General features: G+C 56.8%; 1 protein-coding gene across 3 annotated transcripts in view; it reads left to right on the forward strand.

Annotated features, from left to right (window-relative positions):
- The window catches only part of NEK6 (NIMA related kinase 6), an 85,532-nt gene that overhangs the window by 11,242 nt on the left and 49,127 nt on the right, over window positions 1-25,163 (forward strand). Inside the window, exon 1 of one of the 3 annotated variants that reach the window (XM_042912747.1) lies at window positions 19,430-19,629. The exons of 1 other annotated variant lie outside the window; for it this stretch is intronic. The gene's annotated coding sequence lies outside the window, so the exon portion shown is untranslated. Of the gene's footprint in view, window positions 1-19,429; window positions 19,630-21,462; window positions 21,605-25,163 lie in introns of those variants that run through there. One more of the 3 variants, XM_042912746.1, reaches the window with a different exon arrangement.

Below are 25,163 nucleotides of genomic sequence, written 5' to 3' on the forward strand. Positions count from 1 at the left end.
GGGCAGATGCTGGAAAGGAGGGAGCGGATTCACGCGATCCTGGGAAGCACCACGCGACGCTCAGGGTTTTGATTTGATGTTTTCGGGTTTCGTGACAATAGCAGTGGCTGACATTTATTGAGCACTTGCTGTGAGCCATACCCTTCACCGATGTCATTTCATTTGATCCTCAGAGCAACCCCACGAGGATGAGGCTCTTGATAATCCCACGTGACCTAGGGGACACCGAGGCCCGGGCAGGTCAGATCTGCCCTAGACTCCACAGCTGGAGGGGCCCAGGATCAAACCCAGGCTGGCTGCAGTCTGAGCTCATAGTCACTGTGTCTTCTGCTCTGCCCGTGACCAGTCCTGTCGGAAAAGCTGCCACTGCCACCTGGTACCGACTGGACTTTCTGAATCACAGAAAGAAAGATGACGTCTGTGACATGTCGGGCAGGAGTAGAAACCCTGGGAACAAATGTCTAGCCCAGCAGGGGCGACTGTGTGCCAGGAGAGCCACCAGGCCACACACCTGGCACGAGGCAGGGACGCAGGAAGTGGCAGTTCTGCCCCTCTGCCATGCTTTTCTCTGTTGGTTTTGTGGTCATTCAGGAGGGGGCTGTCTGCAGACCGTCCTGGGCCCCAGCCTTTACCTGAGCCTTACCCTGTCCCTGCAGTGCGACGCAGGGGTGCTAGACACAGTAGCCCTGGGTCTCCCGACAGCCCTGCGAGGTAAGCCCTGGGTCACCACCCTACAGATGAGGGGCTCCTGCCATCTCCCCGAGGCCACGCCCCACCTCGGGAGGCAGTGTGCCTGTGTGGACCATTCCTTCCCTGCCTCCCCGAGGCTCCGCTGGACGAGGCTCCCTCCACCTGTCTGTGCCACCATCGGCCCTGCCTGTTTTTGTCACTGCTCAGCATCCTGTTGATCGTCACATCCCCAGCCCTGGAAACTGGGCCTGGTCCACAAGACAGCAGTAAGTGACCAACTACAGGGGTTCCAAAAAGAAGGTCTGGGGGCAGGGGTGAGGGAAGGGCCAGTGATCGTCGCAGACCACGTGGTGTCTTCTAATTCTGTGGAGGCCTAGGGATGTCCCCAAGGGCCTCCAGGCTAGGGGATAGGAGTCAGAAGGTCATATAAATGAACGGTAGGGTCAACTACATAATTTGTGAAGCCCAGCACAAAGTGAAAATGCAGGTCTTCTTGTTTAAAAAGCAGGAAAAAAAACCCGTTCCTTGTCAGTCTCTCTCCATCCGTCACGGTGGTTTTTATTGGCTGTTAAATGCCATGCTTCCTGGGGTGCAGGGACACTCACAGGGCAAGGACAGACCCTTGCAGTTACCCTGTGGCACACCTGACCCCCTGATTGCACTCGAGCCCCTGCCAAGGGTGGAGGGTGGCAGGGGTTATGAGTTAGGGGTCAGGAGCGGAAGTCCTTGTAGGCTCGGGCCCCAAGCCCCCAGCACGTGCACCACTATTCCACCAGACTTCACTTAAAAAACACAAGTTCAAAGGTAAAGTGAAGACTTGAAAGGCAGCGGACACAAGTATGAAACTCCCAAGCACGGGGCTCCCTTCCGAGGGCGGGGCAAGACGAGACTGCGCTGGTCACGTGCAGTGCGTGCAAAGCTGGCCCCAGTGGGAGGGCTGCAGCCTCCTCCCACCGAGACACCAATTTCAAGAGCACAGCCCCTGTATCGTCCCCGCACGGGCTTGGGGCCGGATCTAACCCGGGGGAGAAGCTCCCCTCTGAGGTGCTGTCTGCAGACCACTGGCCTGCAATGTGAATGCTATCAGCTGGCCAGCTGGTCCCTCTCCTCACCCTGGGCCTCTCTTGCCAAGCCCACACCATAGACATGGACACGAGCCAATTGGAAATGCCACCCCCTTCCCCGATTTCACTCCTCATGTTGTTGCCAGATGTTATCGTACCGACAAACCCATCCCCTCCGACTTATCCTTGAGTGACAAGGGTCAGAAATCAAATGCCAAGGTCCTGACCCATTCGCTCAGGAAGAATGCCAAGCAGGTGGTGCCCCAGAGATCAGAGAGGGTGGGGAGCTCAGATTCCACCAGCTTCCCACGCTGTTCTCAGCCCTGAAACTGGGGGGCCTGGCAGCTACAAGATGTGGACATCTGGCCACTCTTGAAAACACGAATGAGGGAGGCTTGGGAAAGTTAACTATTGCTTATTGTTTAGTACCTACTGTGTGCCGGCAGCGTGGCCAAACGCTTTATCCGTGTTACCTTAGTTAATCCCCACAACTTTGGGCTGGCCCCATTTTTCAGGTGAGGATAACTGAGGTTCAGAGATTGAGGCCACCAGTCTAAAGCTATAAGCCACATGGTTTGGAAACTGAGACTTGAACCCAGGCCTGGCTGACCCCTAAAGCCAGTGAGTGCTCTTCGGCTGGGTGGCTGGGGCCACCACCTGGCTGAGTCTTCTGCCTCCACTGTCCGTTGCGTGTGCACGGGGACGGGACAGGAGCCAGACCCTGCTGCTTGTCAGCTCCTGCCTCTGAGCAAACACCCTTCTTGGCAGGGAGCAGGTCCCGAGGCTCTCGCTCCAGCTCTTCCCCTCCGAGACCAGCCAGCAGTGCGGCGGTCTTAGGTCCAGATACGGAGGAGGGAGGTGGGGGGGGTTAACCTGGACACCCTGGATACGAGCCACGCCTCCGCCTTTTGCTCACCACTCTTCTTGACTTGTGGCTTCCCCCTGGGGGCGTCAGTTTTCTCACGTGGCAGAGCGAGGGGGAAATCTCAGTTCCTGTCCCCGGGGGAGTTTTCCTGACCCGGTGAGGTAAGCGACGCACATAACAGCCATTCAGCAGTTGGAGACTGTTACTGTATTGACAATAAGCAACACTGTGTGGGGCGAGGACTGTAGTTTGGTGTCACCTGTGATGTTCAGGAGCTCCTCTGCACACGGGGACCACGTTAGCCATCACTCAGCCCAGAGCTGCCCTCCCGGAAGAATTCTTCCCTTCCTTGCTTTGTTTCGTCATTCGTCCATCCAACAGAGCCAGGCACTGTTCTGAGGGGCATAATGAACAAAAGAGACAAAACGGGGCTGGCATTCTGGTTGGGGAGAGCCGTCATAAGCAAGAAATGAGTCAAGTATGTCCAGTGTTACTGGTCCGAGTGTTGGAGACAGACGAGTGGGAGTTGTGGTGTGGGAGGGGTGAGGGTGCCCCCCCATCCCCGCCATGAGGCTCCCTCCTGGGGTGATGCTCCTGCAGTCTCTCTCTTCCCTCCAAGGGCAGTCTCCTGGGAGTTCACATACTGCCTGTTGTTCTAGGTCCCAGCTCTCCCGGGAGGTGCTGGGATGGCATCACGGGGCTTGCTTTGAGAAAGTGGTTTTCCCAGCTAGAATGTGGGAATTTTTCCTCAGGCATTCCCAAGACTTTGAACTGCTCGGTCTCAGGGCTGCCGGTTACCAAGGGCCAACCTGGGCAGGCTCTGGCCATGTATTATTGCCCTGACTCCTCTTGGTGACCCTGTGAGCCAGGCTCTTTAGTCCCATTTTACAGACAGGGAGAGGGAGGCCGAGCGAAGCTGAGTCACCTGCCCAGGGGCACACGGTGGGTCTGTGGCCAAGTCAGGATTTGAACCCAGGCCTTTGGCTCCCAGAGCACACATCCTAAACCACTGTGTTCTAGTGCGGACGGGTGTTTTTGTTTCTCTGGGCGTCAAAAACCACGTGCTCCACCCAGAGCAGCAGATGTTCAGCAAGCACCTACTATGTGTCAAGGCTGTGCTGGGTGCCGCGGGAGGGCGTGGTCGAGAAGAACGCTCAGATCGGCCTGAGAAATGATGGCAGTTACTCTTTCCTCCACGCCTGTGAGGCGGGTACCGTTAGCCCCGTGTTAGGGATGAGGAGGCTGAGGCCCAGAGAGGTTCCTCAGCTTGCCAAGGTCACACAGCCCCAGCTGCCTGCCTCCACTTGCTCCGCCTGTTTTCAACCGCCGCTGTCTCCTGCCGGCGTCACCCTCCACCCTCATTTTGCGCTTGGACCAACTGAAGCCCAAAGAACAGTTCAGCGGCTTGATTCTGAATTGGAGGAGGGTGGGTCCTGGCGTACTTTTGGAAATGGACACCCTTTCCACAGTGAAATTGCTTTTGAGATGCCCCTGGCCCTCAGGGCAGAAGACCAGAGAAATTACAGCAGTTGATGAGGGCCTGGCAGGCGTGGGCCTGGGGATCGGGCCTGGGGAATGGAGGCGAGGGTAGGTGATAAGATAAGGTGTCAAGGGTCCTCCCCAGACTGACAACCAGGGCGATAGGGTTTCCTGACCTCAGGGACAGACAGGCCTTTTCAAAGGAAATGCTTCCAGGACTGCCCCATTCCTCCATTAGCAGACAGCCCTCAAACAGCAAGGAAACTGCCGTATATTCCATATTCACGAAATGGTGAGCCGGCGATCAGACCTATTTATTTAAACCCAGAGACGACGAGGCTAAAGACTTGAGCTCTGAGCGGGCGCGCCGCCTCACTGCAGCAGGGGAGCCTAATCTGCAGGGTTTTCTTCCCATTTACGGGTTTTTTTGTTGTTGTGTATTTGTAAAATGAGGCTTCTGCTGGCAAAAGCAGGTTTTAGCGAGTGCGGCAGCTCTTTCAAGACCTAATAAGGCCCCAAAGGAGGGTGTGTTCCGGCAACATTTTCCTTCCCCCCCGGGGGTGGCCCGATTCCTTGCCTCCTGCACTTTGGGCACCATGAACCATCCGTCTTGCTTCCCATTAACGGAATTACCGCCGTCACTGCTGCAAGGACAAGACGGGCCCGTTCGAACTGCCTTGGGGACAAGAGGCAGGAGCGGCTGCCACGCAGTTTTGCTTAGAGGGGAAAGGAAAGAAAAAGAGAGAAAAACCAAACTCCCACAAATGGCTGGTTCCTTAGGTCTTAAGAGCCTGGGCTCAGGAGGAAAGAGGCAGCCGGGCGGGTTCAGCCCCGCTTCCTGCTCACATTCCTGGGCAGGAAGTGCCGTGAGCCTCTCGGAGGAGAGCAGACGGCACAAGTGATGGGGCCTGGGGTCGGCAATCTGGGATCCTACCTGGAGACCCTGTGTCAGGGAGCAAAGCAGTTGGGGCTGCAGGTTAGAACGTTCCACCGTGGCTTGAGCTGCTTCAAGATGTCAGGATCGACTTCCTGATGGGCAGCTGCGGGGGGAGGGGGGCATGGGAGGGGGGGGCAGTCTCTCTGTTCTCATCAGTAAAGGGAGGGACCATGAGCTCTGTGCCCTTTGAGTCTCCTTGGTTGGCCCTTGATACCTGGCTTTGGGGTGAGACCAAGGCCCACGAAAGCCATAGGGCGAGGCTAGCAGCCAGAGGGAACGCAGAAGAATTACAAAGCAGTCATGACGCTCCAGCACATTGAGCTATTGTTACTTTTTCATCAGAGCACCCATCAGGGGTTCACATTGCTATCATCAGCTAGTCTTCACCTTTAAACAGCTCCATTGTGTAAGTGAATTCCAGGCTCAGAGAGGTAAAGGGACTTCTCCAAGGTCACACAGCAAGGATTTGGACCCAGATCTGTTTCCTCTGGGAGCCCGTGTGCTGATAACCTGGGAGGATCTTCAGGGGATAGTCGGGTGGAGAGGGCATGCTGGGTGGAGCACTGGGGGTGGGAAGCAGGGGTTGCGGGAAACCATAAGACGCTCTCTGGGGCCGACGTGGTGGATGACAGGTGCCACCTGGGATTGGGGTCCGACAGGCAAGGAGGCCTTCGATGCTAAGCTCTGGAGTGATGGCTTTACCTGGCCGCCTCGAAGGCTGACACAGGAGGGGTGGTGGTGTTGGCAGCGTGTGTGGAAAATGGCTTGGTGAGGGTGGGTGATAAGACCAGGAGGGGGTGAAGAGGCGCCGACGTGGACGACAGTGTGGATGGTCTCCGAGCCTCTCAGCCGCCTGAGGCTGCAGTCCCATCCCTTTGACTCGACCCCAGCCCCCCACCTCCCCACCCACCACCCCAACCCTTCCTGCTGGGTGTCTGGCGGGAGGCCCCTCACCTCCACACCCCAGCCTCCCTCACAGCTTTCTTGTGAAAGGCAAGGCCAACGCCTAGGACTTGCTGGGGACAACGTGAGAATAAATGATAAAATATGTAAAGCTTGCAGCACTGCTCTGGGAAGGGGGGGAAAGGTGCCATGGGTGTGTTATTTTCCCTAAATCCTATTTCTGCTTGTCATTTCTTTCCTCCCCGTCAGAGAAGCAGTTCTGATTCTTGGGGATGAGAGAAGTCGGAGTTCATGCCAGTGCATCAGCCAAGGGCCAGGCCCATTTGAGCTGTCTGTCCCTAACTACATTCGTTTCCCGATTTCCAGGCCGTCTCATTAATCTGCAGGATCCCTGGTTCTAACGTGCTTCCCAGGGATCGAGTTGTGTTGTCACTGTGATTGAATTCTGATCCTCCCTTGATTGATTGATTGCTTGGTCGGTTGATTGATCTGGAGAAGTCAGAGGCAAAGCCGTGAAAGAGGCAAAGTTCTCCTGAGTTCTGCGTTCTGTGACATGTGGTGTGTGTTGAGGGGCGGGCTGGGGCCACAGCTTCCCCCCCTGCCCGCTGGGAGTCGGCCCGTCTGGCAGCCGACGTCAGCCGTGCAGTGAGGGGCGCTCACAGCCTCGGGTTTGGTGTAAGGCAGTGCGGTGTGGTAGGCGCGCCCAGCGGAGAAGCTGGCTGTTCCTGGGATCTGTCCAGGTGTAGTTTTCCACGGAGGCAAGATTCCCAGGAGGGTGAGCCCGGGCTAGCCCAGGAGCCGCTGGGTATCATCCCATGGAGCCAGGTGGTTCTAAAGGAGACTGGGTTCTGCCTGCCATTAAGGGGCTCAGCCCCCCGCCCACCAAAGGGCCTAGCACCTGCTGGGGATACAGTCTGAGTGTTTTTATGTTGAGTGGACAGAGGAGGGTGAGGAGATAAATGTGTCACTTACTGGCTGGGTGACTTCATGTATCTAGGGTCTCATTTTTATTATCTCCAGAAGCCATATTTCAGTTGGGGAGACTGAGATTCAGAGAGGTGAGGATTGTGGCCAAGACACCCAGCAGAGAAGCCTTGAGGCTGGTCTGCCCACGTGTGTGAACTTCCACTCCCAGTAGAGCACTGGTCCCTCCGTCTGGCCTTTCCTTCCGGACACCGAGCTCCCCCAGGGCTGGACGTGGCCTGCCCAGACCAGGCCTGCACTCCTGCTCCTGCACCAAGGCCCCTCCCTCCTGTAAGCACCCCCTCCCCTCAGTGCTGGGCGGAGATGGGGCAGGTGCACCTCCTGTGTGCCGGTCACACCCTGCGGACTTGATCTACGCCACGTCATTGAGCAAGCGAGCCTTTTAGGTGGGTCTCCTCCCCATTTTCAGATCATGAAAGCGAGGCTCAGAGAGGTGAATGAAACTTGGCCAGGGTTTCCCAGCAAACAAGTGATGGGGCCCAGGTTCAAATTCAGGAAGGACAGTCACCTGCTGGCTAGAGAAGGGGTGGCTTTGACCCGTTACTGTGGGCATGAAGTCAGAGGCAGAACTTTCCCACGCAGAAAAAGCAGGGAGTCTGCCAGGGTTGGGCAGGGTAGGGGGGCGGCCCCTTGGTTCCCCAGGAAATGTGGGGCTAGATAGGGCCCCAAACCCACTTGGTCCCCGAGCACCCACCCAGCCCACCTCTTTCTGGCTTCGGGTGCTCTACCTGGGCAGTGGGAGGACAGGAGGACCTGGCTTATCTGAGTGCTGATTACATGCTAAGCAGTTTGCTACCCAGTCTGAATTAGTTGTGCCAGGGACCGTGTGAAGCCACATGTCCTTATTTGCGTGGCCTGACCCCCTCCTCAGCTACACTTCCCCCGTAGCGCTTACTGCGGTCCAATGTCTGTGTCCACCACTTGACCCCTCTGGGAGGGGGGATGGGTAGGGTCTGTGCCTCAGACAGCGCTTGGCTTTGTAGGCTTCTCAAGAAATGCTTGATGCACGACAATGGGATGAAAAGGAAACTGAGGTCCGTGGAGCCCCGGCCAGTCCGCCGCCAGCTGGGGCCTTGCTCACTGGCCGGCTCTCAGCCTGGAGTTCCAGGTGTGCCTGTCTGTGTCCCCACAGGTTCACGCTGCCCAAAGAAACTTCCAGTCTGCGCTTGTGGCTTTGGATCAGCTCTGAAAAAGCGTGTCCTGTGACCGCTCAAGGAATCTGGGCCTTTCGCCCAGAAGAGAGTGTGTTTCCTGGCTTCCTGAGAACTGGGGCCCACCCTGCCCCTGGCCGGGGCTTGCAGAATGGGAGGGAGGGAGCGATGGGCTCCGGCCCGGAAAGCGACAGCATCAGACCTTATCATCTGAGGTTGGCCACCCTGTGCCCGAGACTGTCCCAGCAAGGCCACCCCTGCATGGCCGTTAATCCTAGCACTCCAGGCAAAAGTTTCTCCACTTTTGGGGCATCTTCTGCGGGGGAATTAGCGCTCTTGAGTTACTGGAAAAGAAGCATTCCTCACGCTCATACAAAGCTTTATCCCTTGGACGGCTCTCCCAGCACACCTCACGGGTTACCACGTGGCACACGTGGGTGCGACGTTCATGAAGCACAGGGTGACTGGCTTCCATTGGGTCATCAAGCCGCCAGGGCCAGATGTTTCGAAAAGCTCCTTCTGGAGTGCCTGGCATCTGGCCTTTCCCTCTGAGGCCGGGTGCGGGTTTACGAGGTGTCTTTGAAGAGAGCTGGAGTCATCCGGCCCGTGATGTCTGTACATTGAGTAATTTCACGCTTTGGTTTTTTTCTTTTCAAAAGAAGGGTCTGGGCTTCTTTCTCCTTCCCCTGCTTTTTCCTTTGTATTTTCTTTTCCTTAGGACCCTCCCTCACTGACTGGCCTGGAATGCCTCCTCCCTGGGGCTGGGAGATCACCCAGTCTGGAATGACCCACAGGTTAACTGGGGTATATCGGGCAAATTTCTGAGAGGGGGAAAACCTTTTTCGTCCACAGAGGAGAGTGGGGGAGGCCAGCCTCACTTCTCCTCGGCCAGGATTGAATAAAAATAATCACTCGGGAGGGCACGCTGGCTTGAGTTTGCTGGTTCCCCAATGCCAGATCCACGCCAGGCCCGGGGCTGTGTGAGATTCTCACCCATCTATAGGAAATGAGAAAACTTAAAGACAGGCCTGGCATCAACTACTTTCTTATGTCAGGTGTCCTCTTTCACGCAGGACGGTGATAATAGGTGGGAATTTTATCGTAGGTGCCAGAAAAAAAGTTGGCAACCTTCTAAGGTCCATCTTCAGAATTTAGGGGAAACACTACAGGCCTGTGAAATCCCCAGACCTGGGAACCACTGATTTATTTCCTCTGCAGCCTGAGAAACAGAAGTTGAGCCTGGAGTCTTCCAGGAAGTCTTCAGTGCTTGGGAAGGCTGGGGAGCTGGCGGCCTGTGAACAGCGGCCATGCTTGGGGTTGAGGCGGGAGTGGGTGAGTTACCCAGAGCCCCCATAACAAATCACCCCAAACTGGGGGCTTATCACAACAGCAGTTTAGTCTCTCACAGTCCTGGGGCCAGAAGCCTAAAATCAAGGTGTTGGCAGGGGTTGGTTCCTTCCGGAGGTTCCGAGGGAGAGTGTGTTTCACATCTCTCTCCTGGCTGCTGGTGGTTGCCAGCGATGCTTGGCGCCCCTTGGCTCGTAGACTCATCACTCCAGTCCCTTCCTCTGTCATAACATGCCCTTCTCCCTGTGTGTCCCTCTTCTTATAAAGACACCGGTCGTTGGGTTTGGGCCACCCTAATCCTGTGTGACCTCATCTTCCACTGATGACATCCACAAAGACCCTATTCCCAGATGAGGCCACATTCCCGCATTCCAGGTAGACACGAGTTTTGTGAGGACACTGTTCAGCCTGGGACGGGGACTTGAGGGGGTGAGGAGGAAGGCCTGTTCTGGATAGGGCATTGCCAAGTGTCTGCCGCTGTTTGAGTTAAAACAGGGTCCCCAAGATGGACTGCTAAGGCCGCCTGTGATTGCAGGACCCAGGTGGCCCCAGCGTCCCTGCTGACGTGCTTGCTGGAGGGGACAGATGCACTCAAGGACCCAAGTCCAGGGAGGGAGTACCGTCACCACAGCCAGGGCCAGGTCATGTGACACCCTCCCTACTGAACAGTCTCATGGGAGGGGACCTAGCCACCCTGCACTCTGACTCCAGAGTCTGTGCTCTGCGTCCTAGACTTCTTTCTGTCCTTTAATGCAGGCGCCACACATGAGTGGATTGGTTCACTTCAACTTTTTGAAAGACAGGCCATCAGTATCTAGTCTTTCGGTGGCACCTGCTAGGACACCTTGGCCCCCCCCCCCCCCCCAGTGCTCTGCATAAGCCTGGCTGTGCTTTTGGTGTGGAGGGGGCCCCTCCCGGCAATGACAGGGCCCCGCCATTCCCAGCAGTACCGCCAGTGAAGCCCCTGCCTGCTTTGTGGATAAAAGGCTGCCTGTGTGGCAGGGAGGAGGGATCCAGTCTCTTCTCTTCCTCCAGGGACCCTTATCTAGTTTGGCACAGGCTCTGTGGTCAGACGTTTCTGGGTTAGCATCCCAGCCCTGACACCTCCTAGCCAGTGATCTCGCTCAAGCAAGTCCCAGGGCCTCTCTGAGCTCTGCATCGCCCCCACTGTGAAATTGAAGTAATGATTCTAGCCCCGAACGATTAGGAGATGGCTGTGTGACTTAGTGGCTTGTAACCCCCTTTTGTGAATCTTCCCAGTGCCTCGCACGGAGCCTGGTGCACAGTAGGTGCTCAATAAAAACAAGCCAGATAAGAGAGAGTATCGTGGGGCCTGAAGTACACTTCACAGCACTCTTGAGACCTGGTCCCAACAGAGTCCCTTGAGAGGAAGGTTCTGTAGGCATTTCCTTGCTCCTGGGCATGGACACAGTTACCTGAGCTAACCATGGTAGGCGTGAGGAGGTCAAGTGTGTGCAGGTAGCATTGGCGGAGGGAAGGTGCCGCTAAACCACATGTGGGGCTTTGATTCCTCACGTGATGCATTGAGTAAAATTATACCTGGGCTTGGTGCCGTGGGAGGCAGAGGGGTGTGCAGAAGAGCACTGGCAGGGGGTCTGGCTTTGCAGCCCTTATGAGCCCTGTGTGCAGATGCTCACGGGCCCTCATCAGTCCTGCTTTAGAGTTTCTGCTGTAGACCTGAGGCCACTGCTGTCATTTGGGCCTCTGTCCCACAGCTGATGCTGGACTTGCCTAGCCGTCAGGCCTTTGCAGCTGCTGTTCTCCCTGCCTGGAGTGCCCTCCCCCTGCTCCCCTGCTCAGAGCTGCTTCCCATTCTGAGATGGGACACACAGACTGCACATACCTTTCCCTGGGTCACCACACCCTGGGCATACACAACAGTGATGTCGCTGGGCTGTAGGTGTTGGTGTGAGACTCCTATCTGTAAACAAGGAGCCCTGTTGAGGACAGAGGCTGGTCATAGTACGTGTTTGAAAATTGAGTGAACAAATGATTGAACGTCCTTGGACACTTCTCTGCTCGGTTCCTTGGTTTCCAGTCTTGAAGATATAGGATGGGGACTGCTGGCTTCCTTGGGGCCCTTCTGAGGTCTCTGATGAGACATGAACTCTCGAATGGATTCAGAGTTTCTCCTGCTCCCAGGAATAAACAGAAGTGTGGCAATAGCACACGTTTGGCTAGCAGTTGCCACGGACGTGCAACAGTTTGAACGTGGTATGGGGGACTTTCTGGGTACTCAGCGCAATATCCTCAGTTAATGGATTCCGGTGTCTTTGAAAAGGCAGGACTGAGGCAGCCTCGCTGGTTGTTTTAAATGCAGTCACGGCGGCTCTTCCTGCCCCGTTCCCTCTGCAGGACTTATTCCCAGGCCTGTGGAGGGATGGAGGTGTGGAGAACTCTCTCTCTCCTCTTCCACGTGTGCCAGGCCTCCTGGTGATGATGTATACAGCAGGTTCCGCTGGGTCTGTCCCCAGCTCCCTCCGCTCCAGGCTGGCACCGGATTTCAAACCTCCACCTCCACAGTCTCCCAGCTGTGCAAACATCTTCCTCTCCGAGCCTCAGTCTCCTTACCTGCAAAATGGAGATAGTAATTCCCGCCCTGTGGGAATGAGCAAGTGGACGAAATATGTGGCATGGTGTGTGGCATGGGGTAGGATCACATGATACGGTGGCTGTTCTTAGCCGGAGTATTCCTTACGTTAGAGATCAGGGTGAAACAGATCAGCAGTCTGCTTGCTTAAGCCAAAAAATGTCTGTTGTCTGAAGAATTTTGTTTTGGAAGACAGGTTTTGGGTCAGAACCTGATTCCCTCAGGAATTTCATGGTTGAGCATCCAGGCGTTATTTTATAAGCTCGGTGACCACCCAAGCCTTTGAGCCTTCCACGTGGACGTTCCCAGGTCAGGCTTTTCGGGAATCTCTTACACAGCTGGGCTGCCTGTCACGTCGGTAGCATCATTTCCACAGAGCGGGCTCTGTCTGGCTATGAATAGATGTTTTTTCCCTCTTTCTTGGATGCCTGAATGGCAAGTCTCCCTCCCGCGGTCCCAGAGGCCGACCTGTGTGTAAAACTCCAAAATGGACATCAGAGCGGGGCCGTCCATCCCTGCTCCGACTCCCGGCACCCAGGGAGGCTCAAAGAGATGAGTCGATGGCTGCAGTGACCTGGGAGCCTCCCGAAGCCCCAGGCTGTGGTTATAAAGGCTGCTGAGCAAACAGACACAATCAGAGGTCACAGAAAAGACAGCAGCTCAGAACGGCAGCCGAGATTGAGGAGGATGGCCCAGTGTCTTCAGAAACAGGCCTGCTGGCATCCAAGCCCCAGATGCAAAGCCCCTAAAAGCAGGATGCCCGCTGGAGATCAGCATGCTGCAGGCGAGAGGGCCTTGTCATTGGGAGCGTGGGTTCTGGAACCGCATCACCTTGCTCCAGATCCCAGCCCTTCACCAGCACAGCGTGCCTGACCTTTTTGTGCCTCAGTTTTCCCCTTCTGTAAACGGAGATAATAATGTACCTATGAGGGGTGATTCACGTCACTTAAGTGGCGTTAGAACAAGGCTTGGCACGTGGTGAATGAATAAGGGTAAACTGAGGCCCAGAAAGGGCAAGGGACTCGTCTGCGGTCATCCAGCAAGTCATTGGGGCAGCCAGGCTGAAACTCATGATTTCTAGTCCCGTGGACATTTCCCTCCTCCCCTTTCACCCTCAGTCAGACTTTTTCAACTCTGCCTCTTGCAAAGGAAATCGCGTGACCCTTCAGCCCGCAAAACTTCAGACTGCACAGAATTTCGGAAACCTCTTTGGGCTGGCTGGGGGCCTTGCTGCAATTCTGTTCGGCTGCTAGTTCTTTTTTCTCCGTTTTTTTTTTTTTTTTCTTTTGAAGCTCCAGAGGATTTCTCCTTTCCTGTTTCCTCAAATAGGAAAATTACCCTTTTGGTAAAGGAGTTTAAAGACTTCAGTCCCTACTATGTGTCCCTGAACCAGCCCACCCACCCCGCTTCCCGGGCCTCAGTTTCCCCATCTGTGGAATGAGAAGTTTCCGTCCCTTGACAGGTAGATGGCCCCCACCTGCCAGCCTGTGATGGCCCTGGGGGCGGGCGGGCCAGGAGGTACCATCCAAATGCAGGTCCATGCTGACTGTCGTGTGAGTGTGACGGGCGCAAAAGCTGGTGGCACATCCTTCTAGGAAGTGAGCTGAAGCCCACCAGACATGCCACCCACTTCCGCCCACCTCCTGTTGCAAAGGTTCTTTGAGTCATCGGTGTTGCCTGTGTTTTTTCTCACTCCCCTGTTTCGGCAAAATGCTCTGCCGTCCCTCTGGGCTGAGTCCAGGGTAGCCAGGAGCATCACATCCGTAGGCCTCCAGGGCGTCAGAACCGAGGGGCTTGGCGGCCTTCTGATCTCTGCTGGGGACTCCAGCCCTGAGCCCTGGATGCTGCCAGCCTGGGGTCACCCCTCCGAACTTAACTCTCCTCACCTATGAGATGGGTAGGCGAGCCCTGCCCAGCAGGGTAAGTTAGCAAACCCAGGGTAGCTGGGTCGGAGTCCTGTGCCGTCTCACTCCCCTCTTTCTTCCCACCCACAAGGCCCTGGCTTACCTGGGACCCAGCTGGAGCATAGGAGGTGTTGACACGCCCGAGTCCTCTCTGGCTGTGGACAGGAGGGGACGCTTGGCCAAGCCAGGAAGCCTGGAGACAGATGCTGGCCCGTCAGGGCCAACAGCATCCTGAGTGCAGCCCTGTCAACCTTCTGATGGAGACCCTGGGGCCCAGAGGGGAGGGCCTGGAGCAGGGAGGCCGCGGAGCCGAGACTAGTGGCCAGGATGCTGGACCGGTGTCGCCTCGCTCCTAGTTCTCCTGTCTTCTGTGTGTGGGTTCACTCTGAGGTCAGCCGGCCACCATCGGGGGGCCAGCCCAGCTGAGCCTGGGAATTCGGAGATGGGTGCCACGATGGACCCGCAGCAGGAGGTGGGGACTCAAGGCTGAGCCCCACCTTGCTACCCCCACACAGGGGCCTCAGGCAAATCATGCCCACCCCTGAGCCCCTGTCTCAGAAATGCCGCTCTGCCCACCCCTCCAGGTTGTCATGCGGCTTCATAAGATGGTGTGGGTATAAATCCCTGTGCAGACGTTCAAGAACTGTCCGGATGTGAAGAATTAAATATTTATCCCCCCACCCGGGGCATTTACGTATCCCCCACCCCCACCCCAGTGTCTGGTACAGAGTAGGTGCTCAGGTAGGTGTTGAATGAATAAGTGACAAAAGTTACTGTTTATTAAGCACCTGATACGTATTAAGCTCGACACAGGGGGGTTTCCCATAAGGTGCTCTAAGCCTTGCAGCGGCCCTGGGAACTTAGGTATGTCCCCATTTTACCAATAGGAAAGCTGAGGTTCAGAAAGGGAAATAACTTCTCTCCGGCCACACGGCAAGTGGTTGAGGAAATTAGGATCCACACCTGACTCTGAAGTTCCCATACCCCACAGTGGCCCACTGGGTCACTCCCTCCCCGAGTCCGCTGCCAAGTGTTGAACAAACAGCTCCCTGGCGGGGGGGTGGAGGGAGGCACTTGTCCAGAGCCCCGGCGCGTAGTGTTTGCCAAATTCCACGGTGTAAATCTTCCTCCCGTGTTTGATTTCAAGCAACCAAAGTGATAGCAACTGTCTCCCGAAATCCCTGAGAATGTAGCCAGCGGCCCTCACGAGCCAGCAGTGGCTCCAGCGCCCCTCTGCACCCTCCCCTGTGCAGGCCCAAGGCCACAGAGTTAGCAGTGTCCCCGGCCTGGGACCCCAGACTGGAGCCAAGCAGATGGCTTGGGGGTGCGTGTGGGGGGTGATAGCTGTGCCTGGGACACATCCCCAGCCCTGTCCCGCCAGAGCCCCCGCGGCTCCTGGGGGTCTTGGTGTCGCCCAGAGACTTGGGCGGGATGGATGAGCCCCGGAGACACAGCTGCTGTACAGCGACTGCAATATTAAGGCCTGCCGGCCCCACTGTGTGCGATATTCCTGCCAGGCCCGGAGCAGAGCCCTGTAAACGCCAGGATATAATGGACAATAAAAGTCGCCGGAAAATAGTGAGTCTCCTAGGACCGCCGGCGTCCCTGCCACACGCCGCCTGCCGGAACCACGAGCCCTGTGATCATGAGGCACGATCGTCATGTAAATATATAGGGTCTCTCGCCAGCCGCGGGCCAAGATTTATTTTATTGAGACGGTTGGGGGAGGGGGGCGGCTCAGGTTCATCGTCCTGGTAACTTTGTGAAACGCTTTGCCATCACTTCCCAGCTTCCGAGAGAATGCGGCAGGAGCTAGCGTGGCCTCGCCCGTGTTTCCGGAAAGGGGGGATCCCCCAGAGACCACGGGTGCCTCCAGCCACATCCGCAGGCCCAAGGGCCCGGTTGGCCATGAGACTGGGGTCCCCTGGAGAATGAAGACTGGCCTTATTGTGAACAGTTGGTTTGCAGAGTGAGCCGCCAGAAGGGTTTGCTGTTGAACAAGCACTGTTCTTTTCACGATGATAACGGTAATCATAATAGCAACAGCCACGTTTATTGAGCTCTTGTGTGTTCCAGGCTCCTGAGAGTCCTAGGCTGGTATTTTGCCTGCATGTCCTCATTTAACAACCCTAAGAAGTGGGTCCTCCCCAGCCCCCTGTTTACAGAGGAGGGAACGACAACGAGGTGACTTCGGGACTGGCCTGGACCTCATGTGGCTGGACAGAGGCAGCACAGGATTTGAACTTGGGGCTCTCTGACTCTAGAGCCTGTGCCGGGCTGCCTCCTGACTCCCTGGCCCTCTGGTCCCAGGTGGACCAAGAGCCACCACCTCCCTGAAGCCCCCTTGATTGCCTCAAGTTAGAAGCATTGGCCCCTTTTGTGATTTTGCAACGTTAGGTAAGCACTTTGCTCTCGTCCCCTCTCCACCACATTTGCCTTTTTCCCTGAGGGCAGGAACCCAGTCTGTACACTGCAGGGGATGTCCAGGTGAGTGAGGATTCAGGCCTGCATTTTTCATCCAGGGTCGGCCTCTCTCCAGCTGGGATGCCTCCGGCAAGCCACGTGACCTCTGAGCCTCAGTTCTCCCAACTGTCAGATGGATGCAGTGTGTCTGCCTTGCAGGGTTATTTTATGAGCACACGAGTGGCTCGAGTGTGTGCAGCTCTCACTCCAGAAGGACCAGGCCCAGCACACCGCACTTAGGGGGTACTCTGTGTGTGATCCTCCCACATACGTACTCACCTCCGTGGTTGTGTGTCTGGGAGCCCGGGGCAGGGGGTGGGGGGGTGTGTGTGAGCCATGCCCCCATATGCTGTGGCTTGTCGTGAGTGAGGAAGGGCAGTGTTCAGGGGGCTTCTGAAAGTCTTCTCGAACCAGACAGGGTGTCCCCTCAGCAATTCCAGACCCAGAAGATCTGGTTTTCCTCCCAGCACTACACACATGATTAGATACAGGATCCCTGAGCTCAGCCGGGGACGCCAGCAAGGCCTCCGTCAACTCCTACAAAGCGTCAGCACAGAAAGAGCGCCTCGACTGTGGGGCCGACCCACTACGTTGTAGGTGGGGAACTGAGGCCCAGACACAGGCCGAGATTTCCCCAAGGCCACGCGGTCCTGGGAGAGTCCCAGGCCCTAGCCTCCCCCCACCCCGACACCCCCTCCCTGGCCAGCCGCCATGCCACATGCCACCGCTCCGAGCAGAAATCACCCGTATGGGTTACAAATGGCCTCGCGTTTCCCAGGCCCTGCTTGGGTCAGCGAGGATCCTGACACAGGAAGGCGCAGGGACCTCACCTGTCCCAGAAGGTATGGCCCCAGAAGCTGTGATTGTCTGTTGGCCAGTAACTCCGTGCCGGGTGGCAGGACTGGATGGAGAAGTGGAGCTCAGCCTTGTGGAGATGGTGCCGGAGGCACGTGGTAGCTCAGGAGGCCCTGCAGCTGACAGAGGGGCTGGTGCACCTGTCGGCGCCCCCCCCCCCCGCCGCCGGCACCGCTCTGCCCCCCTCTTCCGTGTCCCAGGTGGACAGACGTGGGGAGCGACCAGCAGTGAACATGAGTGTTTGAGGGCACAGGGGCTGAGCAGAGCTGAGTTAGACTTCTGGAGGTTTCTCACCACCTCAGGCCCAGGAGGAAGAGGAAGGCTCCCTGGGGTTGGCTCACACGGTGTGAATCTGTTTTCCCTGGGCGCTGTGCTGTGTCCCGAGGGACAGGAGCACACTCTCCCCCCAGAGGCAGCTCTCTGCCCTGGAGAGAATTCCTCTCCAGCAGACAGGATCCCAGAAGCAGAAGAAAAACATTAGACAGTGCCCAACTTGGGGACCTGGTCCAGCCAGTCTGGAGCTTCCTCTGTGAGTCAAGGCCGATGACACCCCCATAGCGAGGTTATGGAGGACGGTCCTTGAGTGCTGCACACACCAGGGCCTGGGCACAGAGTCTACCCCACAGGCCTGTGGAAGGCTGGCCTGGACCCAGCAGCAGCCACCCAGGGGCCCAGCACCTGGCATATGCCCGACAGTTGGGTCCGGCCGGCAGGGAAGGTATGCTGGCAGGTGGCCGAGCCATGGTGCCAGGATCTGGCTCCGTGTGCCCTCTGGGGCCTCAGCTGCCATATGCCTGTGTCAGTCCCAGCGGTCGAGCTGCAGATGGGGCATTGGTGGGGGGAGGGGGGGTAGTTTGCCCAGGGTAGAGGTGGCTCTTGTTCTGGAGGAGGAGGCAGGTGCTGGCCACAGGGGTGCTTTTTGGAGACTGAGGTCCGGGACCGGCCTGGAGCCTTCCCAAGTTCACGTCTGCTCAGGTCCACCAGCCTCCGTGCCCTTGATCCCACTGTGTCCCTTCCCCTCTGCTCCTAAACCTGCCCATCCATCTAGGCCACCTCATACTCCACCTGTTGTAGAAAGCTGTCCGTGACCTTGCCTGGCCCAAAGTGAGAATGCATCAGTCTTTTTCCTGGGGGTACCTTTCCTGTTCTTTTCTGGCCTTTGGATCTGCTTCTGTGTTTCGGGGGTTCTCTCCTGTGGACACTATAAAGGCAGCGGGGTTTTGTCTGAGTCACCTTAGGGTGACTGGCCATCAGCCTGGACCCTGCACACAGAGAGCAGCTGGGAAGACGTATGGAAGAAGGGAAGGCAGGGACACGCTGAGTCCTCAGCTCCAGGATCCACAGCCTTGGTGGGAGAGTATGGGTCCTGAATAAGGATGTAATAATAATCAATAGTAACTCCATTGATTGGGTGTCTATTACATGCCGGGCCCATGGCTAAGTACTTTTGATTCATGTAACATCACGGCCCCCTCCAGCAGCCCAGGGTGGTAACGCTGGGGTATCCGCAGCTGGGACATGGCAGACCCAGGACTCCGAAGCAGGGCCGCTTCTTACCAAAGCTCTCCTCTCTGAGGCAACAAATATCTTTGTCCCAGCTTACAAAGGAAGAGACTAGAAAGGGTTAGGCTTTTCAAGGGACAGCAAGAACTTTTATACTTCTTAGCGTTTGCTGGGCCCCAGCAGGGACGGGTGGGGATGGAGTGCAAGGGACAAGGGAAGGGACACCTTGTCCTTCCCAAAGCCCAGGCTGGTTTAATCCTGCCGTCTGCTGGCAGTGTGCCTGGTTCTGGGTTGGGGGAAAGGGGTTCATGAAGAGCCTGGAGAGCACATCCCTTTGCCTGAGCATCGTAGGGTATGGAAGGGGTTAGGGAGGCTGGGTCCTGGCCACATGCTGCCACTGCTGTGCTCACGGCCCTAGCCAGCCTCTTGTCCTCCAGCCTCAGTTTCCCGGAAGGTAAAAGGGGAGCAGGACTGGGTGATCCCAGAGTGCATTCTGATTGCATTCCCAGCCTGCTGGTTTGGGGCACACTTGTGTTTTCCTAGACTGTCTGGTTGCCGCTGCCATCAGATTCCAGTCCCTGGTGACCATAGGGCTCCCCGGTGGCTGTGACAAGTTCCATTCACCACGGAGGTGGCAGTGGAGTTATTTTTGGAGCAGCGGGTGGTGGGGGAGTTTCCTTTTGGCAGGGACTGGGGATGGGAGTCTCGGGCAGGGGAAGTCCCACACCGAGACAGGGCCGGCCCCTCTTCCCTCACCCGCCCTGGCACAGAGAGGCCTCCCAGATGCCCAGAGGCCCCTGCACTGCACATACCCAACCTCGACCCTGAGCTGAGCAGCACTTCTCCCGAGCTTCTCAGGAGCCACTTTGCAAGGTACTGGCCTCTGCCCTGTCTCCAGCTACGGGGAAGCCCTCACTCTTTCCTGCTGCCACCTTTGCCGCAAGGGTGTGCACAGCAAGTGGCAGGGAAGCAGGCAGGAGAGACTTCTGGGGCCTGGACTCCTGGGGTACCTGACCTGGCTGTACCTCTGTCACTGCTGCTCACTTGATCATCCGCCTGGTGGGGGCTGCCAGCGGGGTCAGCACCATCTCCAGCCTGGCATGACCTTTGCCACCACCCAGCTTGGGGGTGAGGGCAGTTGTCAATACCAGGTTTCACACTGTGCGTTCACGGGCTCTGCCAGAAGCCCTGAGGTTATGAGGGAGGCAGAAAAAATTCTTTTATTTCTCCCGGGTGAAGTTCGGCTGCCTGGGCTCGTGTCTGATGTCTGAGCAGTGAGTTCTCCGCAGAAGATTCTCCCACCAGGGATAGCTCTCCCTTCAAACCTTAAGACGGGGGCAGGAAACCAAATAAGGCGAGGCAAGGGGGTCAAGAACGTCCCACGTGTGGAAATCCCTGGGTGGGATTATGGTGGCTCCCAGGGCACGCTTTTCCCAAACACCGAAGCTGGGGGCCGCTCCGCTGGGTTTCCTCCTTTGGTTATTGGTTGTCAGGGCAGTAGTTATGGTCTAAGACAGGAGATGGGGGTAGAGGAATTTCTCCCTGAAATTATCCATTGCCAGTGGCCCCTGCGATGAGCTGGCCCCAGGACCTCAGGCTTCTCCTTTCTGGCCTCTGGTGTTTACAGACTAGATGAGAGCCATTTACCTGGCCCTCCCTTTGTGGCCTGCTGGGGCTGCAGAGATGAGTGGCTTGGTCTCTGCCTTCAAGGAAATCTTCATCTGGGGAGGGAAAAGCATGTGAACAGGCAGCGACAACACCAGGACAAAGGCTGTGGAGCCAAGGAGTAGCTGACTGAGGGAGTCCAGGAAAACTACCTGGAGGAGGTAGCCCAGGTTGGGTTCTGAAGCAGGAGCCAGGTTTGCCTGGAGGCAGTTCATGCCAGGGAGGGGGAGCAGAGTCCGCGAAGGCCTTGAGGAGAGACTGAGGTCATTTATCTAAAGGGCAGGGGTCCTTGGGATGGTGGGATTGCCCAAGGGGTGAGTGAGTGAGATCCCAGCTTCCTCCAGCTCCGAGGTGGTCTCCAAGGATTGCCCCAAGCGAATGAGATTAAAGCCCAGACTTTGGAGGGAGTTAGGTTTCGGTTCAAACACAGGACTTGCCATCCTGCTGGAGGCCGGGGCTTGGTGGGTCACTTCTCTGTGCCTTGGTTTCTCCTTCCGTGAAACGGGGTCATTGCAGACCTAACAGCGGGGATGTGCTGAGGTGCCGCGTTGGCCCAGAGGAAGTGCCAAGTGTCTTCCTCTTCCCAGCGGGTGGGATGAGGCATGGCCTTCACCAGGTCCTGGAGCCAAAGGCCTTCCTGGACAGAAACCAGTTGCCTCACTGCTCCTTTAATTGAAGGACGCGATGTGTCCCGCTCCTATATATATATTTTTTCTCCCCAGAATCGAGTTTTATTAAACAAGCAGGAGGAAATGAAAGGTGATTAGGAACCTTCTCAATTTTAAAAAGGCTCTGGGAAGCCCTGCAGTGTGAGGGAAGGTCTGTTTTGAGTGGCTCGGTGATTTCTGTCTGATCTGAGGGGGGCCCTGCGCACCAAGGCGCACTTTTCTTGCTTGGGTTTCAGGAGCGTGGGAGGAACCGCCGGCTTCCCCGCCCTGGCTGGTCAGAAGTTTATTCAGCCTGCTCCCTCCGCCAGGCCCTGGGCGAGACACTGACGGTTTAGAGATGACCACACAGATGGGTTTCCTGTTTGAAAGGCCAGCAGAGGAGGAAGAGAGAATGACCAAGAAATCAGTTAGACGCCAGCAGATGGGGAAGGGGGGCCTTGGTAGCGCCCCACTGCCCCTGCGTGCCCGCTCTTCAGGGTTCAACTGTTGCTTCTCTATGGACGGAGACATCTGAGGTGAGACTTTACCAAGACCTCCCAGGAAGTGTCAAGTCTGAGTAGGACCCAGGATCTGGTCCTGATGTACGGGTGGGACTTTGCCACACGGGTATGTGGTCAGGAAGGGGAGGCCCTTCTGTTCAGGGGCCTGGGGTGGGGTGGAGGAGTTGGGAAATGCAGGAGGGCAGGCCCATGCCGGCCGGGCAGGACTTGGAATGCCGTGTCCAGGCACGTGGGCCTTGGCCTGGGGAGCTGTGGGTGGGAAGCAGCAGATTGGGATTTGTGTGTTCAGGGGAGGGAACCTTCCCATTGTGGGCTGGCGGTTGGGTTACGAGGCAGGAGATCAGCTGCCGACCTCTAGGTTCTGCAGGCCCACGCTGTACAGAGGTCCTGCCATCCTGGAAGGACGGGGCTGGTCGCGGTCCCGTGTCTTAGAGAAGACAGTCTTCTACTGGTCCTGGAGCTGAGGAATCGGAGCGGCATGTGTGGCTTTGGGGGTGGGGAGTGAGGGGACATAGGACCAGTCAGGAAACCAGACACCATCTGTGGCTCATCCCCTATGGCTCCCAGGCCCCCATGACTCTGGCCTGAGATCTGGCTGCTTCCTGTCAAATGATGAATGGGTAACGTCTGCTTATCCCAAGACCAGAAGAGAAGTGAGGCCAGGGTGGGGGAAGGACGCAGCAGCCAGAACCAAACCTCTGGGCCAGAATTCACTCACTCACTCACTCACTCACTCACTCATTCATTCATTCACTCTCCCAAGGCAGTACGGACCAGGGGAGTCACACAGACTTGGCTTCAAGGGTCAGTTCTGCCTGTTGTGTGCTGTGTGACCTTGGGCTCATCACTTAACCAGTCTGAACTTGTGTGTCCTCTTCTGCACAATGCGGATTATAGCAGCCGCCACCTAAGGTTGCCGTAAGGGAGCAGGGTACGCACAGCACTGGGCACGGGCCGGGTACAAACACAGCACATGCTCCATTAGTGGCGGCTGTTGTTATGTTCTCCCCACCAGCCGGTCTGCGTGGGTAGGACATTCCTTACGGCCCCAGGCCTCGTCCTGGGACATGAAGTCAGTGGAGTTTCTTTGGTTGTTCACGGCCTTGCTGGTCTGAGAAGCACGTTTAAATGGCAGCATTCTCTGATGTGTAGATTCTGGCAAGGGCTGTTTCTCCTCAGAGCCTCAGTTTCCTCATCTGCAAAATGGGGGTGATGGCACCTCTTGGGCTTCTTGGGAGCTGTTCAGGTGACTCAGCTCAGGGGAGGAGCTCGAAGTGGGTGTTGTGGTGCTGAAGCTGGTCTAACCTTGACCCCACCAGCGGCCAGGCTCCGCGAGCTGCCGCGTTTCCTGGCTGGGCCTCGGATCTCCGTAAGTGAAGGGGTGTGTTAGGCAGTGCTGGCCTGTGGCGTCTCTCCTCTCTGGGTTGGCCGACGGCTTCGGGCGGTGGGCATCCATCCTGGGCTTCCGCCACTGGGAGCCTGCTGGACAGACAGAAAGTCCCTGGTGCCCACGCTGGTGTTGGGTCACTTGTTCAGGGAGGAAAGGGGAGGGTGGAAAGTCACAGTGATAGTTTCCTGCATTGGGAAAACAACCAGTAAAGCTGTTCACTCCGCTGGAAGGTCCGAGAGGGGCCTTCCTCAGGGAAACTGGCGTGGGGGCTGGCTTCTGGTGGAGGCTGAGCCTCAGAGGCTGAGGGCCTGGCAGAGCCTGGCAGCCGGGGAGCCGCGTTGGCCTTCACCACTCCCACCCCCGAATGAGGGGCAGTGACGCCCCTGCCTCAGTTGACAGACCCAGAATGTGGCCGGGCTCAAAGTCTCGCGGTCATCAGGAGGACCCGACCTGCGTGCACACGTTTTGAGAAGGGCAGGCAGGACACGCTGTTTCTGCCTCAGGGTCTGGGAACAAAGTGGGGTATAAACACATACTTGTGCCCACACAGTGTAGGAATGCACCACCATGAGACCCCCAACACACAGATCCTCACGCGCACAGACCCCCCCTGAACCCGCCCCAAGCCGGGGCCTCGCCCTGAGCCTTCCTGAGCCTACCTGGAGTCTTGAGTCATCTTTCACGGGGAGGGCAAGGGCCCCACTGAGCTGCCAGCCTCCGCGAGGTGTGGCATTTGTCAGTAGGGTAAGGAGGGACACGACTCTTCTAGGTGAAGTTTCCAGAAGTTGGGAGGCAAGGTCCAGGTGACAGTCCTGGTCAGAGAGGCCACTGGAGAAACCTCACTACCCAGCCCAGAAGCCGATCCCTTCCAGGGAGCGCCCAGATGAAACCCAGGCCCCGTATTAGTAAGAGCCTTGTCCAAAGGCCAGGGCTTGGAGGAGAGTTTCGGGAGGCTTTGCGAAGGTAGCCACGCTTCACATGAGTGATAAAAGCATTTGTTCCAGAGTGGTCCTAAGGAGGACGTGCAGTGAGGCAGAAAGAGCAAGATCTGGGGGCCAAGAGCCCCAGCTCTGTCACTTACCAGCTACGTGATCCTGGGCAAGTCCCTACCCCTCTCTGAGCACCAGTTCCCATGTCTGTCACATGGAGGCGATCACTCAGCCCTCTGTCGCCCAGTGAGGGTTAGTGATAACCATACTGGGAGCGACTGGCATCTCAGAGGGCCTTCACCTGTGTCGGGCTCTGCTGTAAGCATTTACATCTGGTAACATGTTTAATTCTCTCAGTGACCCTAAGAGGAACATCTTACTTGTTAGCCCCATTTTCCAGATGAGGAAACTGAGACACTGCGTGGTTAAAGGAAGCCAGGCCAGGATTTGAACCTAGGCAGTTGGACTCCCCAGCAGGCCTTGCTTAAACCCTTAGATGCATCCTGATTCGGTCCCCGGGCACCTGGTAGACGCACACACATTGAGAACCCAGGCTGGGAGCCACACTGTGCATCCTCCCTGCCTTGGAAATGCAGGGCCCTTGCTTCCTGTAGAAGAAAGGCCCTTGCTTCCTGTAGAAGAAAGGCCCTCTTTTAGGTGGCCCTCAGTGTGGTCTGTGCCTGGGTCTCACATTCCACGGATTTTTGGCCCCTGACTTGGGCTTTGGCTGCCTGGGCCTCATTGTTCTGCAACTTGGCGGGAGCCACCAGGCACAGGCAGCCAGCTTGCTCCCTGTGCTACCCAGAGATGCCCATGAGATGCCCATGAGTGCTGAGGGACTTTCCCTGCTCTCTGTGTCTGTGTGCCTCGGCCTTTCTGCATCAACACTCCCTAAGAAGCAGTTTTTGGCAGGAATTTCCAGGGTGAAGGGGTTGGGTTTCCAGTGAGGTATAGACGGACAGAATGCAAAATCTCTGAAATCCAGCACCCCTGGAGAGCGAGAGGCAGTGGCTATCTTGGACCCAGGAAGGCTTTGGAGTCAGTGAGAGTAAATCTCCCCATGCAGCTTACTGGCCACATGACCTCCAGCCTCCCTTCTCTGAGCCTGTGTCCTCATCTATAAAATGGGTCTCCCAACAGCCCCAGGATGCAAGGGAAAGATCTGGCCCCCCGGAAAAAACTGAAGGTTCTTTTCAGAGAACCTTCCATGCCTTTCTCCCAACCATCCCCTCTTCCTTCTCTACCTCCCTCCCTC

Source organism: Panthera leo, chromosome D4, assembly GCF_018350215.1.
Source record: "Panthera leo isolate Ple1 chromosome D4, P.leo_Ple1_pat1.1, whole genome shotgun sequence".
In the NCBI taxonomy this organism is placed as follows: domain Eukaryota; kingdom Metazoa; phylum Chordata; class Mammalia; order Carnivora; family Felidae; genus Panthera; species Panthera leo.